This window comes from Bidens hawaiensis, unplaced genomic scaffold (assembly GCF_021521415.1).
Source record: "Bidens hawaiensis isolate Kalapana, Puna unplaced genomic scaffold, B.hawaiensis_p1.1 tig00005080_1, whole genome shotgun sequence".
Lineage (NCBI taxonomy): Eukaryota > Viridiplantae > Streptophyta > Magnoliopsida > Asterales > Asteraceae > Bidens > Bidens hawaiensis.
The window spans coordinates 262,987-281,374 of NW_027491324.1; positions in this window are offsets into that span (position 1 = coordinate 262,987).

The window sequence follows — 18,388 nt, forward strand, 5'->3', positions numbered from 1 at the left end:
AAAAGACGAGATAGTCTTAAAATGGAAATAAATAAGGAAATAAAAACATCAAAATCCTCAAAGATCTTCAGTTACGGTTGACTTTATTTCCTTGACTTGGAGCACTTGAGGTACTTGGATCCATGATGACTTGAGCAGCAGCGGTAGATGGATTTGGGATAGCTTGGATAGGTTGAACTTGAACAGCTTGCATCAGTGGGGCTTGGTTGAAGTGAGTCGGGTAAACTTGAGCTTGCGGGTATGGAGTTAGTTAAGGGTGAGTCATGTTTGTGGGACCTTGGTTGACGAGAGAAGCTTGTAGTGGATATGGTTGAGGGGTTAGGACTTGATTTGCATTAGGGGTGTAGTAGGGGACAAGCATAGCTTGAGCTTGATGTGCATGTATAAGTCGAGGGCACGCATTGCGAAGATGACTAGGATCTCCACAATTATAGAAAGTGCGGGTTTTAGGAACAATGATTTGAGCAGATGGGGTAGTTTGGGTATCGGACGATGCACGGCAAGGGTTAGTAAGGTGACCATAACGGTTGAAAGTAGTGCACAAGCGACATGGGGATTGAGGGGGGTGATGGTAGTTGCAAACAGAGCATGACGGAAAAGATCCAGTATAGTTCTTCTTGTTAGGAGCATCTTGGTTGGAGGGTTGTGGGTTAGTTTTGTTAACAGCATAGTTGCAGTAGTTGGCTTTACGTTTGTGGTGAGAAGGGTTACCAGGGGGTTTGGGTTTAGCATCTTTACTAGGCAGAGTTCGATCTCTAACATGATCATCAGACAGTGAAGCAGCAAGGGAAATAGCTTCCTCGATGGAGAGAGGGTCTCGACTAACCACAGCATCACAGAAGATCTCGGCAATCCACAAATGTATTTGCGAATACCACGAGCCAAAGGAGTCACAATGTGAGGTACTATCAGGCTAAGTTCCTTAAAACGGTTCGAGTAAGTTGAATTGTCACCACCAATTTTTTTAAGCTCCCAAAACTCCATCTCGAGCCTTTGCAATTCATGCTCGGGACAAAACTCTCTCTTCATCGCATCCTTGAGTTCCTCCCAAGACATAGCCAAAACTTCATCAACACCATGTAAGGCTTTATAGGAGTTCCACCACGTGAGAGCTCGTTCTTCAAAGACGCTCGTTGCGAACCTAGTACGCTTATATTCCGGATACTCGCAATGGATAAACTTGGTATCCATTTGTTCAAACCAGCGGAGGAGCTTAGTAGCATTCTCCTCGCCAACATAAGAAGGGGGTTTAGCACTTGTAAAGTTCTTGTAGTGGAAATTGTTTGGCGTAGCCGAAGTAGCGGATCCACTAGAGTTGATATTTTTCAGTTGAGCCACGATCTCGGGTAAAGCAGTAGTGAATTCCTTAGTGATTCTAGCAGCCAGACGGCGATCATGAGGGGTCGACGAACGACGGTGATTATGACGATGAGCGTGAGAAGACATTCTACGAGGATCAACAATGAAAATGTATAAGATGTCAGGTGAGTTATAGGAATTGGTTAATATGAAATAATGGCGATGCGTATGTGTATGTATGTATATGAATTAGTATTAGTGAAGACTCGAGGGCGAGTCAAGAATTAAAATAATATGTATGAGTTTGAAGCATTTAAGTAAATAATCAATGTTCTTATAAGATTTTCCATAAATAACATAATCAAGCATATCAAACTAGTTGACCTCCCATGAGCTTTCCATGGCAATTTGAATAGCCCAACTAAACAAGCAACATAACGTTTGTGAATTGGCCTCCCATGAGCGTTCCATGGCAATTTGTTGACGCAATTCAAATAACGAGTAACAAACAATTGAGTTGTTCAGCCCATGCGCGTGTACATGGCATTTAACTGACCCAACTAATTAACGAATTATCGAATCAATGGAGTTGTTCAAACCATGAGCGTTACATGGCATTTAACCGACTCAACTAAATATCGAATCAACGAATCAAATATAAGTAGTTGGTGTACCTCGGGAACAACCCCGGACGATACGTTCCAACCCAAAAATCTAATCGCAAGTGGTTTAAGAAATGAATAGTTGAAGTGCCCTATCTTATAACATTCGTCTCTGATACCAATCTGTCACACCCCAACCTAAGGCGGAAATGATGGGGCGTGACCCGATTGCTCATAGCTCGAAGATACTATCAAATATAAAATGTGACAATATCTAATAAATTATTTAATTCAAATAATACACAATATTCAATTACAACAATACAATTCAAATAAATGAATAAAATTAATTAAGTTTAAGTTTGTCTTCAATATAAACCCTAAGGTCTTTCTAAGTGTCCATCCTTCAACTCAGGCAACCTGCATATGCGTAGAAAATAGAGTTTTGGTCAACAACACATGTTGAGTGAGTTTACCACCAGTTTTGCAATAAAATAAGGATAATACAGTAAATAAGAAAAATGTAATAAATGCGGCAATGAAATCAAACCATAAGCATGTAAGTTGTCGATTAAACCATTACCAAGAGAATCGGGCGCCGGTAAATCAACCATGAGCAAATAAGAATAAGACCGTTGCCAAGAGAATCGGGAGGTGGTCAATAGAATGAGAACCCACTCCAAGGGGATATGTCAAACGAATGAATACAATAACACATAAGCACATAACAAGTAGATTTGATTAATCACACACAATTACACGTTTGCTATTTTTGATATGTATGTATATATAGATATGTATTTATAGTATTATATACGCATATGTCCCCAAAACGTTTATGAAAATCGAGTAAAATAGGGGAATGATAAAACTCACCTAGTCGAATAAGCCAAATGGGAATTTTTACAACAAGAACGATAATCACACTCCTCGAGAATTACCGACAAGGATCCTAATTAAAACAACTACGGGAATAAATATGATGTAACATTTCGGGTTTTAGCGTTTTCGTATTGGTTCCATTTTATCAATTTACGAACTTTTTTTCGGATCCTAAACCTTAATGATAATTTTTATTTAAGAATGATCAAGTTTCCTAATGATCATTACAAGCCCTTCATGTTTACTTATTGTTTATTCTTTAGTTATGACATCAAAATGTATCAAATGATCAAAACACCAAACATCAAGGACCAATCTTGCCATTTGTGAAATCTGCCCACCACACACCACTGAAACACCGCACGCGGGGCAGCCCTAGGCTGGCCGTGCAGCGCGGTGGCTCACCTGCACTAGTATGTTGTTCGTTTTTGTTCGTTAACTCGTTTAAGGCATAAAATCGTTTATTTTAAGCATGTTTGAGTAAATTAAGAACCAAGTAAACATCATATAACTAAAATATAAATTTCAATTTGTTATTTACTGCTCAATATCATATCTTTGTGAATAAATCGTTGATTCTTTCCTTAAATCGTATATTCTTACTTAAACGGGCCAAAAGCCCATAATTAGTTTGTTTTATGTTTTTCTATATAAACAACCATTAAACATCTGTTGTAAACTTTAATCTAACCCTAATACATCTCCTCCAGCCATCCCTTACCTCTGCTCATTCTCCAACCTTTAGGTTTTTGCATATTCGTTAAAGATTCAAGACTTGTTCGTTGACTTTACAAACTCAAGGACCTTTGACTTCCGTTTCTCATCAATCCTTTCACTTTTCGGGTAAGTTGTAAACTGTAAAATCGTTCATACATATTCCCTAGTCAATAACCTTCAATCAATTTTGGTGGTTGAAGTGTGTTGACTGATCAATTGCTTTAAAACCCGATAAAGGGTAAAACAGTCAACAAGTTTGACTTTGCGTTTTCTCATGCTTCTGGATGGATTCAACGTTCGTTCCAGAAGAATTTTATTCTCATAACGTGATTTTAAGTCTACTGCCCAAAACCTGACTTCCGACTCGCTGTTCGGATTCTAGTCAGTACCAGCTCGCTTAAACATTTAATTCAACATAACTAGAGTTCTACTCATCCGTTTGGATTGATTCCAGCAGCATTAAGTTCGTTTTTATTTATAGTTACATATCACAAAGTTTTAGGTTCTGATCATTTATCTCGTTTGACGCGAATTGGACGACTCGCTTATCCGTTGACTCGTTTATTCTTAATTATACTCACTTGCCTTTAATCTAAGGTGAGTTTGATCATTCCCCTTTTATACACTGTTTTCTAATGTTTTGGGGACATATGCGTACTTACTCATATTTTCTATTCTATATATATATACTCAAAATCGCAAACATAATTATTGTGTGAATATCAATTGAATGCTATTTGCTAATTGCTACATGTTTAATTGTTTACTTGATAACATTTCGGAGAGGTCTAACATATCCCCTTGTAGAGGGTTCTCATTAGTATGATCATATGACCGTCTTAGTAACCGGAGCCCGATTCGCTTGGCGAAGGTAAACCGACAATCTAGTCATTATAATCAATGCCTGATTCGCTTGGCAACGATTCATTGGCACACGAGTATAACTTGGTTTTGGTTTGTTAAGGTTTGATTGATTATTACCACATAGATTGGTTTGCGCATTTAACACTTATCATTTATTATCTATTTATTATATAACTATTTGTTGTGTCAAAATTGGTGATCATCTCACTCAACATGTTTGTTGACAAAACTCCATTTTCTATACATATGCAGGTTGCCTGAGTTGAAGGATGGACACTTAGAAAGACCTTAGGATTATAATGAAGACATACATGGATTTAGACTTGTTGTATTTATTTATTTGAATTGTTTGGTTGTATTTGATTATTGTGTGTATTATTTGAACAAAATAATTAATTATATATTGTCATTTATATTTATGATAGTATCTTCGAGCTGTGAGCAATCGGATCATGCCCCGGCATTTCCGCCTTAGGTTGGGGTGTGACATATGAATCCAACAACGAACCTAAAACTATACAGAGACTCGAGAATTGATGATCGAGTGTATTCTTACGAAAGTTAAATATTACTTAGACTTATTATCAAGTTTTATAATAGATAGCATATCCTTAATAAATTTATATTTATAAACAAAATACTTAAATAACTAAGTATTTACAATTCTTCCATAGATTATATAAAGAGGTTTGTTTTAAATAATTATTTTTAAACCAAAAATACATTTAGTGTATTTATATATATTTCACCATTAGAAAAGATTTCTTTTTTTTTTATTTGTAAATAATAAAGGATAATTTATAGGCAATAATATTCATATAAAATATGATCTTTTATAAAATACTTATACTTTGAATACGTACTTAACGAGATTATAATAAATATATATTTTAGATTAAAAACCTTATAAAAAAATCAATACTTTAATATACGTTCATCTATGGTTTTTAACAAGGGTTCGGAAATCATTTAGTTTAAACGTTGATGTTGTAAAATATTGAATAATAAATGTATTTAAAATATTCATAATATAGTTAAATAATTAAGAAAATGATTAAATGAATAATTAACAAAATATAACTAAAATTTCGGGCTGGAAGGGGTTCGAACCCGCGCCCACCAGCCACCATAGTCTTAACGCGCTCACCCCTAGCTACTAGGCTAGGGGGTTTAGTTGGTTGATAGCCAGAACAGAATATTTATAAACAATAACTAGATCACGGCCAAGAACCCTAGATCATAAATCAATCAACCCGTTAATCGTTTGACAAATTAATGTTAGGGTTATTGTGCAGGACAACCAGACGAACTCAACCATGTAATTTATTACCTGATACGATGCTTAAACACGAGTCCGATTGAAATCGACAGGGCCGGCGGTTAAGGACGACGAACAGTGTAATTATAGCCTTCGATAATACAATTAATCATGGGGCTTTAGTTTGCGATGATATGAGAGGGCTGCAGACGCGATTAATTGAGCTATGATGCATCTTAGAATAGATAATCGATTTTTGGGTTAAGTCGATTATTAGAATATATCAATTCGCGTCATACAAGATCTTGTTTCTTAATTAGTGTGGTCGGTTAGGCCGATAATGGCAAGTATAATCACAAACATGATCAAATTCCTAGTTTAGATCAAGGATTATGGCTGAAGCTAACCAAACGGGTCGCGGTTACGAGTAAACGGATCTTGATCCATGGGTTACGGGTCGAGGTCCAACGGGTTATTAACAAAGTATACAGAAATTGCAAGTTAGTCCTTGGAGATTGAAGGTGGAAACGATATGGGTTAAAGTTTGTATTTTGGGTTAAAAGTACATATTTTTCAAATTTACCTATATATTAAATAAATGATAAATAAATATAAATTGTATAGAATTTCCTCGATAAACGTGATACTTTTTAGTGTTAAAATTTCCCGAATATAAAACGGGTCGAATAACGGGTTTGAATCAGTATGTGGAAAACCGAGTTGTTACATACACTTCCCCGAGTCATGATATATAATGTGATGGTACATGTGGAGGATTTCTGTTACCCAATTGACTTTTTAGTACTTGATTATGCTAAAAATGTAACTAATATGCAACCAAAATCATATTGGGTAGACCCTTCCTCGCCACTTCACTTGCAGTAATTGATTATGCTAAGGGGACACTGGGATTTAAATGTGGGAATCGTGATAAACGGTTATTATTATTTGAAAATACTATTGACCCTCTTGTTGACAAGGAAAGCCTGAAGGCGGATTTTGTTAACAAGTGTGTATCCTTGAGCAAGGATCACACGAAAATAGAGTGTTTTGTGATTGACAGGTCAGTTGAGAAGAAAGAAGTTGAGCATCAATAGAGTGAGAAGGAGGCAGAAAAAGGTGGCCGACCAAGGAAGACGAAAGTGAGACATCCACATAACCTAAATGATCCAGGGTGGAGGATGAGGATGTTCGGGCCCGACCCTAGTTTGCCGGAAGACTGGCAACAGTTTCTTGAAAAAGAGCGTGCTTATAACGAGAAGGCTGCACAGGAGTTGGCCAGTCACCCACCTTGAATGTCATAAAAGTTTCAAAAACGTTTTAATTGTACATTTTGTATATTTTCATTTTTATTTTGCTTTATAATTTCTAGTTTGTTTGTTAATAATGGTATTTTAAGTTACCACCTTAGCAACAACCAAGTGTGGGGAAATTCTTATGGATTTCACTTCGACACTATGTTGGGGACAACACGATTTTTTTTCATGAAAAGAAGTGGTGTTTTTAATTAGTAGTATCTTTGTTTTTAATTTCTCAAACCATACATTGGAGACAATGTATCCCAAGTGTGGGGATGGGGAAATAAAAAAATAAATAAAATAGTAATAATAAAAAAAGATTTTTGAAAGAAAACCAGAAAGTGGTAAGATGGCGGGGTAAAGTTTTGGTCCCTTTTCATGGTCACAATTCCCTTAAATTCAAGTTTGCTTAGCTGTTTTAAAAACGAGGTTGTGTAGTATTCTAGTTAAGGTTAGCATGCTTTCGATACAATAACCTGCATAACATGTCCATATCCACTTGTGTATTTGGAAAGTGAAGAGTGGTGATAGATCGGTTATTCTCCGTTAGAACTTGTGCGATCAATGCATTTCGAGACCTTAGCATGGCATAAGTGCAAAAGTGATAGAGGCAATTAGGTTAAAGCCTCGTTGGATGAGCGCGAGTGTGGTTTTTGGAGGTTGGGCCTCATACATTACACATATGAGCGTGGGCAATGAGAGGGGCGGGGGGTTGGTTCCCTTAGAAAACTTTATTGGACCCACTCTTTTTATTCGATCAACCCCGATGTTATTTTGCGAGATGATCTGGCTTAGTAGGTATTTCTTTGTATTTGTAATTGTTATAGTACTAATCAATAGGAAGTATTAAGTATTATGTTTACTCGAAAAAAAATGAAAAAAATGAAAAAAATAAGAAAAAGAAAAAAAATGAAAAAAAAGAAAAAAAAAGAAAAAAGAAAGAAATAAAAAAATAAATAAAATAGTAATAATAAAAAAAGATTTTTGAAAGAAAACCAGAAAGTGGTAAGATGGCGGGGTAAAGTTTTGGTCCATTTTCATGGTCACAATTCCCTTAAATTCAAGTTTGCTTAGCTGTTTTAAAAACGAGGTTGTGTAGTATTCTAGTTAAGGTTAGCATGCTTTCGATACAATAATCTGCATAACATGTCCATATCCACTTGTGTATTGGGAAAGTGAAGAGTGGTGATAGATTGGTTATTCTCCGTTAGAACTTGTGCGATCAATGCATTTCGAGACCTTAGCATGGCATAAGTGCAAAAGTGATAGAGGCAATTAGGTTAAAGCCTCGTTGGATGAGCGCGAGTGTGGTTTTTGGGGGTTGGGCCTCATACATTACACATATGAGCGTGGGCAATGAGAGGGGCGGGGGGTTGGTTCCCTTAGAAAACTTTATTGGACCCACTCTTTTTATTCGATCAACCCCGATGTTATTTTGCGAGACGATCTGGCTTAGTAGGTATTTCTTTATATTTGTGATTGTTATAGAACTAATCAATAGGAAGTATTAAGTATTATGTTTACTCGAAAAAAAATGAAAAAAATGAAAAAAATAAGAAAAAGAAAAAAAATGAAAAAAAAGAAAAAAGAGAAAAAAGAAAGAAAAAGTTGAGGGTCAGTGTTCAAAGTAGGGTGTAATGAGTGTTGAGATGCAAATTAGTAATGTTTATAGTTATTTATTTTATCTTTTACTTAGTTTTGATATAATAAGCCGGATCAGATCGCCTGAGCTACTTTCAATATTCCCCTTCCATACCCTTACACCTTGCCCCATTATAACCCGTTTTAAGTCCTCTTGATTTGCATTTGTGTTAAAGCATTTATATAGGTGGAGATTTGACGGTAGTACAAGTGTATGCGAGGAGAATTGGTTATGATTGAATACATGTGAATGATCACCAAGAAGAGAGTTAATGTGTGGGGGTGTGTTATGTGTGGCTAAAAACCGAAATCATGTTAGGTTTGATTAGAATTCTATGGTTTACATATAATATCAAGTATACTTGTGCAAATTTATAGTAACGAGGGAATAGGTTATGTATTGGGACCTTAACTAAACCGGAATTGTTGGTATGTATGGTGGTTGAAGTATAAAAACAGTTGTTTGAAGTGTTGCTTGGGGGCATGCAACGGTTAAGTGTGGGAATGTGACGAGTGACTTGTAGGGAAGTCGTTAAGCGAGTTAAAAGATATAAATGCATTGGCTTAACCAACATAATTTCATGGAATTAGTTGACTATGGTTACTCATATGTTTGCAGGTAGGAGGAGGTAGAGGATGAAATTACGAGAACGTAGGCGAAAACGGCGAAGAAAACGGAGTTGAAACAAGAAAGTTATGAAGAAAACAAGAAAATAAGCAAAAGCTCCACCGTGGCCCACGGTCAACACCATGGACCACGGTCAACCCAGCTCCAATCAGACAGTTTTCACCATACCGTGGTCATTCTAAGCACCGTGGATGGACCGTGGCCCACGTTCCAACTCGTAACTGCCGAGTTTGGGCCACTTTTTAGGCCGTTTTTGGTTGTCTTTTGACATATCTTTCAATTGGGACGACCCTAGGGCGATTTCGGGAAACAAAAACATTATTTTGGGTGTTTATAATCATTAGATTATGTTTTTGATTGCAATAAACAAGAGAATTGAAGCAATGATTCACCAAACCATAAGTGGCTAATTCCCTTGGTGATCATCTTGGATGTAAGGTTTAATTGATACACTTGTTATGCTTTGATTTCTAGAATAATAACTTTGCAATGTTTGTCTAGTTATTATAGTGTTTGATTAATTGATTGTAAATTGTTTCTTATATTTGATCATAACCTAAACCATACGTTCTTGGTGCCAATGGCAATCGATATATCATGGGAGGAATTAGGGTTGAATATTAGTTAATTGATTATCGGGTAACAACCTTGCGTTTTGTTAATCCAAGTACTTAGTTCTCTTTTATCACAAACAAGTAATCAAACATGAACTATGTCTATGTGGTTCTTTCTAGTAAGCATGAACATTAGTGTTGATGTAAACCTGAAATCTAAGATGATTGCTTTCATTTAATCAGTTTACAAATCTCAATAGTTGTTTTGCAAGTGTCTTATTTAATTTTAGTTAATCTAAAAACCAAACAATCAAATCTGAATTTACTTTTATATAATTTTAGTTTAATTTCATTTTCTGATAAAACTACTGGTAAACACGCATTCCACAAACTCTCTGTGTTCGACACCCACTTACTGCTATCTATTTAGTTGTAATTGGTTTATTTTTGAGTGAGTCTTCGACGTCATGTTATAGAGGATGGTTAGGAAACGGGAGGAGGTTCAGATTCGGCAGATGAGGGGATGGAGTGAGGTGAAGGTGGAGCTGAATCGCGTGTGGGCTGAACTGAAGGGGGCGGGCTGATTATTGGACTGAGGGGAGTTTGGTTCGGATGGGGAGTGGGTCGATGATGGTGAAGTGGGTGGGTGGTCCGTATGGGCCGAAAGTGGTGGAGTGGGTGATTGACCCATATGGTCCGAATGGTTAGGAGTGGGAATGGGTATGTCAAGACAGTGAGGTATAGGTGATGTGTATGGTGGAATGGTTTGATAAGATGACCATGGTGATGGAGAGGAGGTCAAGGAATGGAGGGCTCTGGGAGTGTGTCATCAAAATTAGAGATCAAAAGTTTGGTATCATCAATGTTTGAGACAACTCCTTTGAAGGGAAAACTCTCCTCGTCAAATTTCACATGACGAGTGGTGTAAATCCGTGAAGTAGTGGGGTCGAGACATCGATATCCTTTGTACCGTGGACTATGTCCAATGAATATATAAGGCGTACTTCTTGGAAGGAGTTTGTGTTTTGTGTAGTCACGAAGGTAGGGGAAGACACGACACCCAAAAACCCGGAAATTTGTGTAAGAGGGTGGTTGTTATAGAGGAGCTCAAAAGGAGATTTGTTGGCAAGTAGTGGGGTGGGAAGGCGGTTTATGATATAAGTGGCCAAGACGAAAGCATCAACACATAGATTAACCGGTGCATTGGCATTAAACATCATGGCTAAACCTGTTTCGGTAATGTGCCTATGTTTGCGTCCGGCTCTACCATTTTGTTGTGGGGTATGTGGACAAGAATGCCGATGATGTATCCCATGTTGGTTAGAGAATTGTTAGACTTGATTATTTGTAAACTCCGTTCCACCATCACTTTGAAAAGTTTTGATGGTACAAGAAAATTGGTTTTGAACAAAACTTGTAAAAACCAAAAGTGTGTTAAAAAACTCGATTTAGTTTTTAATGAATAGAACAAAGTAAATCTTGAAAAACCATCCACAAAAATTGCATAATAACGATAGCCATTGGTTGACATAATAGGAGCGGGTCCCTAAAGATCACGATGAATTAGATAAAGAACATGTAATGCACGTTTGTTGTTTTCAATAAATGGTAAACGTTGTGCCTTTGAGAGTGCACAAGAAGAACATAAGCCCGGTTTGGGTAACAAAGAAGTAACCAAAACATGTCCAAGTTTATGTAACAACGAAATAGTATCAAACGAGACATGTCCTAAACGACTATGCCATTTATCAAATGATGCACGTAGATGGGATGCAGATAGAGCAGCAACGATAGACTTGTGACCTTGGGAGAGGACATAAAATCCATTTTCACAGATGCCTCTAGCGATGACCTGCGCGGTTTTTCGATCGTGGATAAGAAAAAAGGTGTTAGAAAACAGAACATCAACCGGCTTTGATACCATGTGAAGGTATTTGTCTCAATTGCCTAATTATCATTTACAAGAAGAAATATATACGAAAAATAGAGGTGAGCACGGCTCAGTTCGGTTCGGTTATTGGGTGAAACCCAAACCGAAACCAAAGCCATCGGTTATTTTATAATACCAACCAATCGATTTTCGGTTCTTCGGTTATTCTGTTATTCGGTTTTCGGTTTCGGTTTCGGTTATTTTCGGTTTTTGTATTGCATGTAGACATTGCAAAAAAATCACAAAAATAGAGTATCACATATATATTGAATTCAAAATACAAAAATAGGCACGTGTTACGTGGAACCAAACAAATACAAAGTTTCTTGAGTAGTAGAATCTAAAATTAAACAAAATAAACAAATTTCTTAATAAAAAAACACTAAGAGTTTGGTTTGAATCTTCATTCATTATCTTAGTCATCTTCAAAGTTTAGACCCAATCGTCATCATCTTCGTAATCTTCATCACCGTCAATGGTAGATTCTTTTGGAGTTTTGTTTCCGGTCATAACATCTAAAAAAAATGCTTACAATTGTATTAATATTTAAGTAAATATTAAAAAGTCAAAACACGTCGTAAATAAACATTATTACCAATTTCTATGTTCTCCAACTTTTCAATCAAAGTCTCTAATTGTTGACCATACACATTAGAATCTTGCAAAACCGTTGATTCATACCGTGTCGGGTTAATCGGTTCGGTTCGGTTTTTTTTTGTTTTTTTAAAATGGATAACCGAACCTAAACCGAAAAATCGGTTTTTCAAAAAACTAAAAAATTAACCATCGGTTAATGCTTCGGTTCGGTTTTTTTCGGTTCGGTTTGTTAGGTTTCGATTCGGTTAATTCGGTTTTCTGCTCACCCCTAACGGCAAATAAAAGCAGAAAATACTTCTTCACATACATACAGCATTGACGAGAAAATATATATAAGGAATGCATAATTATCGGCGGCTACATATTATTTTATGCAACATAGATTTACCATCTGAAGAAACACTAACTGGACCCCGGGCAGATTACTGGTAACCTAGGGGTTAGATAGATGTTTCCCACGAGGGGTTAGACCCAGGGAAGATAGTTCTTCTGATAACCTGCAAAACAGACACCGTGAGCTTGTCACTGAGAAGGGGGGGTTCCTCCTTGTGACCACCCTCCGGCGTGAGAATCAGACTAGATTGCTCTTTAAATATAAATGTATATTAAGAGATTGCTAGAGCAGATATCAGGTATAATATGATGATAATATGTTAAGATTAGATGATCATACCATTTGTGGTATTTATAGCCGAAGGTAGGTTTCCAAGGAGGTGTGGCCGGCTGCAACAGTATTCCTGTTCCACCAACAGTGGCCTACGCACGTGCCCTGCTGGTAGTTGGTGGGTAGGCAGCGGCTGATAGTGACCAGGCCTGCTGTGTACTATTCCTTTTCCACCAACTGCCGGCTATGCACGTGGTATGGCAGTAGTTGGTGAGTAGGCAGCGGCTAATAGTGACATACAGTACAGGAGCATGCTGCTCGCCATACTGTTGTCAATAAGCTGTCGTATCTTTAGTCAGATCTTTTGCCCATACCTCGTCAGGTACAGTACAGAAGATCTTCCCGTATCGTACGGACTGGCTTATTTGGGCGGGAGTATTCCTCCTCCCGCCACTGTGCGGGATTGTTCCCGGCTTTGCTCATTCCTTCAGGTGACACTGAATGATTGAGAGCTAAGTGCCTTGTGCGTGTAGCCTTGCTGCGCGGGTGGCCTTCCCTGATGGCTTGTATCCGAAGCTGCGGGAACAGGCGGAGTCCTTCACCATCGGGAGGCATTTCGTGCGGGAACAGCTTGCGTACTGCGCGTTAGGACGTCACGTCTCTGAGCATGGTTGGTCCTGCGGATCCAGTTGGTTTCTGCGCAGACGTCCCTCTTCAAGGTGAGTCTTGCGGGTCCAACTGGGCTCTGCTGGGACCTACCTCTTCAAGTCCCCCCAGTCCAATGTTCTTCTCATGAGTGTTTAATAAAGTGAGGTGAACTTTTGGACTTAAGCAAAGGGTTTTGAAAAGGGTTTTTTAAGGTTTTCCATGGGGATTCCTCCCGCGGAAGTCCTTGTCACTTGCAGAAATTCCCGAGTTTCCTGCTTGGTCTTTGGGTATGATGCGGGTAGGTCTGTAACCTCCTCGCAAGTCAGGAGCGTTGAGTCCCACTTGTGTGGATTCTCCATGAGGTTTTGGTAGTTTTGAACATAGTGATCAATTATGTTAAAACCACCAATTCCATCCTGGAGCTTCAAACAACGTAGTTCTCGACGTTCCCGCTATGCGGGGATGTTATTTCCGTTTCCGCAAGCATTGCCCAGAAGATCCTTCTTGGTTTCAATTCCCAGCGGAGCGCTAGGTATGTGAAGGGTTTTGCCTTAACACTGTACCCGCGCTCGTCTTACGGTTACTTTACTTCCAAGGTATTCCTGGCGTCAATTCCCTGCGGGTGCTAGGTATGTGAAGGGTTTTGCCTTTACACTGTACCCGCACCCGTCTTATAGTTACTTGGTTGCCGAGGTATACTTGGCTTCAATTCCCTGCGGGTGCTAGGTATGTGAAGGGTTTTGCCTTAACACTGTACCCGCATCCGTCTTACGGTTACTTGTTTGCCAAGGTTTTCTTGGCTTCAATTCCCTGCGGGTGCTAGGTATGTGAAGGGTTTTGCCTTAACACTGTACCCGCATCCGTCTTACGGTTACTTGTTTGCCAAGGTTTTCTTGGCTTCAATTCCCTGCGGGTGCTAGGTATGTGAAGGGTTTTGCCTTAACACTGTACCCGCATCCGTCTTACGGTTACTTGTTTGCCAAGGTTTACTTGGCTTCAATTCCCTGCGGGTGCTAGGTATGTGAAGGGTTTTGCCTTAACACTGTACCCGCATCCGTCTTACGGTTACTTGTTTGCCAAGGTAAGGGGTATTTTCCCGCTTACTTTTTTGAATTTTGAATTTTGAAATTCGAAGAGTTGGTGGAAAGATAAGAACAGTCCAAACCTCTGAAACGTCGTGCGACGGTTTCTTCTGACTGTGTCAGGTCGTGCAGGAAGTTATGGTGACGTGACAGTACATGGTCATTCCAGACGCTTTTTCAGGCGCGTGGGCGCGATTTTTCGGGCGCGTGGCCGCGAAATTAATGGTATGCGTCCTGTCAACAGCTGTTGCCAGCTTGCTTTTTGCCACGTGTCATAGTTTCATTGCACCTTCGTTTTCTCTCTCTTCCGCATTAATTTTATCGCATTAATTGCGATTAGTATATAAAGGGGGAGAGGGTTCTTTGTAATCCACACTTTCACTCTTCTCTTCATCTTCTAAGCGATTTCCGGCGAATACTCACCTTTTCAGGCAAGCATTCTCCCGAAATCGTTTTCTTCTTTTACAAGATGTCTCGTGATCTCGAATCTACAGCCGATGACAAGAGTACTGCTGGTGAGTGCCAGTGTGCTCTGCCTGTCGATCTGTACCAGTACGTCGTCAGGAAGTTCATGCTCGAGTCTCTCGAGCCTGAGTTTCCTGAACCCCATCAGACTGTGTACGATGCCCCCAGAGGCAAGATCGGGGTATATGCTGCATCCTTTGTCTATGGGAATCTTAGGTTCCCACTGACAAAGTTTGTTTACCGTGTCCTTGAGAGGCACGGTGTGCACCTGACCGAGGTGCATCCGATGGCGATTGCCAAGGTTCGCCACTTCGAGTGGGTGTGCCGGATTCTGGGCATTGAGCCCAATGTTGACCGCCTGATGACCTTCTACACTTGGAGGTGCATCCAGGGGTGGTATACCCTGATAACCCGAATCAAGGGTTTGAAGATTTGCGCAACCGAGCGCAGTCTTCGCGCGTGGAAGCGGGAGTTCTTCTACATCTCCGCTCGCGCCATCCCCCTTGCCATGAAGTTTAAGAATGGGCAAGCTCTCCCAAGCCTTCACGCCTCCAACTACCAGGAGGCGGAATGGTTCTCGAAGATATCTCGGGTCCAATCTCCGGTTTACCGGTTTGCGGAGTCCGGGATGGTGATGCTGGGGATGAGCCGGGTGTGGAAGGCTGCGGATGCGCAAAAGATCCCAATCGTCCTCGAATACGGTTCGAACTCTGTTCCTTACGGTATGGTTTGTTTCTTTTTGTTGATTTAGAAACTCTTCTAACTTTTTTCCTGTTTATTTCAGAGGGGAACGACTTGAAGTCGCTCCTGTACCCACGGGAGGCTGATGGTCCCGCTCGGATGGGTACTCGCGCTCTAGACGAGAACGAGTTGCCCATCCTAGAACAAACGACGGATCGGTTCGTGGAGGTCTATCCGCTAGGCCACGAGATCCTTAGCGCCAGGCGGCCAGGTAAGGCGCTATTCGACCCTCGACCCCTCAATGTTGAAACCTCTGCTGGAATTCCTTTAATCGTATGTTCTGATGAGGAATCCGCAGATGGTCCTCCGTTGGTGCGGAAGAAGAAGGCTGCCGGCGGGAAGGGGAAGGAGAAGGTGGCCTCTACTGCCGATCCAGCGCCTCGGTCTGATTCGGAGACCGAGAGCGAAGAGGTGGCGGGGAATCTCGGTGGTGATAAGACCACCGCTCCGGAGGCTGCGACTGTCACCTCCGGAGAGCCCAAGAAGACGACGGTGACCGGCGCAAAGAGGCCGGCTCCATCGGGTTCGTCCCCGCCTCTCCGTACCTTTAGGCTCAAGAAAACCCGTAAGTACAAACTTCCTTTTTCTTTAGCTTCATAGTTTAATATTGTTTAACACTTATCTTCTTTGTGCAGGCGTGGATGTTGACGCATTCCAGGGTGGAGCGCAGAGGAGTACCTCTCCGCCAATGACGGTAGGTCCGGTCAGCCTACCTGAGGCGACGACCCAGGCGCCTGCGCCTGCTTCCGCTGGTTCAGTTGCTCACTCCTTTGAGCCGACTGTTCCAGCTGTGATGACGTCACCGCCGGCTGTGAGTGCGATTTTTACTGCATCTTTCACCGAGCCGGCGGTTACTTTTGCTGCGGATTCCGCGGCGGCGACCGCGGCGGCTGCAACCATGCCCCCGTCATCGGCAACGACGGCCGATCCATCAGGTACGCATGGGGCTTCTCGCCAATCTCTGCCACCTTCCCATCTGCCTGACCTCTTGGATGGATTTCCGTTGGGTTCAGGTGATGGGTTCGGCGGCTATCGGCCTGTTATTGACCCTACAGGTGCGTAGGGTTCTTTTGGCCTATTTTATATTTGTTTTATCATCTTTTCCTAACTGCTTTGTTTTTTTGCAGTGTCGGATTCCAATGAAGTGTATGTTCCACGATGGAACATTCGCCGAGGAACAACCCTTCGCACCCCTGTGGAGTGCGTGGAATGGGCTCGTCACGCTGCTCCCAGTGGTGCGTTGGGGGAAGCCATGGCTAGCTACCAGGAGGGTAGGCTAACCAATGAGCTTCGGGTTCTCCTGGCCCGGATGCAGCCGAGCGTTGAGCTGCTTTGTCGTGAAAATGACAAGTTAAAAGCAGCTCGCGTTAAAGAAGTAGCTCAGGCGCGGGCTGTCCGGGAGGAGAACCAAAAACTTACTGCAGTGGCTGCGGAGAAGGAGAAGGCCTTCAAGGCCCTCGAGGTTGAAGTTCAGGCTCGACTCGAGGCCCGTTCCAAGGCTGCCCAAGCTGTTAATGAACAGCTTCGGCTGGCTAAGGAAACTGCAAGGAACGCAACCGAGAGGGCCACCAAGGCTGAAGCTGTTGCTGAGCCTCTACGCGTGGAGAATGAAGAGCTTAAAGCCAAATTAGAGGCTCTCCAGCAGGCTCATGATGCCTTGGCGATGGAAGACGCCAAAAAGCTCCAAGAAATCTTGGACCAGAGGGGGGTGCTTGACCATACCGAGCGTAAGCTAAAGGGCGTCGAAGAGGCTGCGGCTAAAGATGTGTTGCTTGCCAACCTCAATAAGAGTGAAGCCGAACGCGCCCGTAACGAAGCTCAAGCTGCCCTCCAAGAAGCTCTGGTTGCCAAGGAATGGCTTCTTCGAGAAGCGTTGTCTCAGGTATGCTTTTTATGTCTTTACGCTTTTCTTTGTAAATAGAAAAGGTTCTGATACTTGTATTTTTCATGTAGGTTGTGCATCGGGTCTTTGCTGAGACGTCTTATGACGATGCTATGAGCGCAGCCCTCAACGCTTCTCACGAGGATGGGGAAAAGGTCGGCTTCCTGCTTGGTCTAGGGTTCGTTGAGAAAGGCATCCCAGCTTCCAACTTCCCTTTGTATAATGTTGATACTGAAGCTGTTTATGACCAAGCAGTGAATCAGTACGCCGCCTTCCCGCATCCGGTGGTGGAGAAGGTGAATGAAGTTGCTGCTGCTGATGATGGGTTAGCTATCCTTAAAGCTTTCCTTGAACTGCCACGATCTACTGATGGTGCTGGTCCAAGTGGAAGTGGCCCTGAAGCCTGATCCTGAAGATCCCTTCCCACTGCTAGGATAGATTTAGCTTGTATAGATTTATTTTCTTGTAGGCGGGTAGTTACCCGGCCATTCTTGTAATGAATATTTATGAAATATAAATCTTTGTGCGGGTAAGACCGCTACTTTCTCTGGATTCCTTGCTTTATAAACGTTATATGACTTGCATACTTTAGTTTAAATTAGCAATTTTCCAAGTGTAGAATAAGTTAACCTTTGAACGTGGTAGATAATAGGTTGAAGTTTTGCTTCCTCTTTCGTGATTGTGCGGGTAGGACCG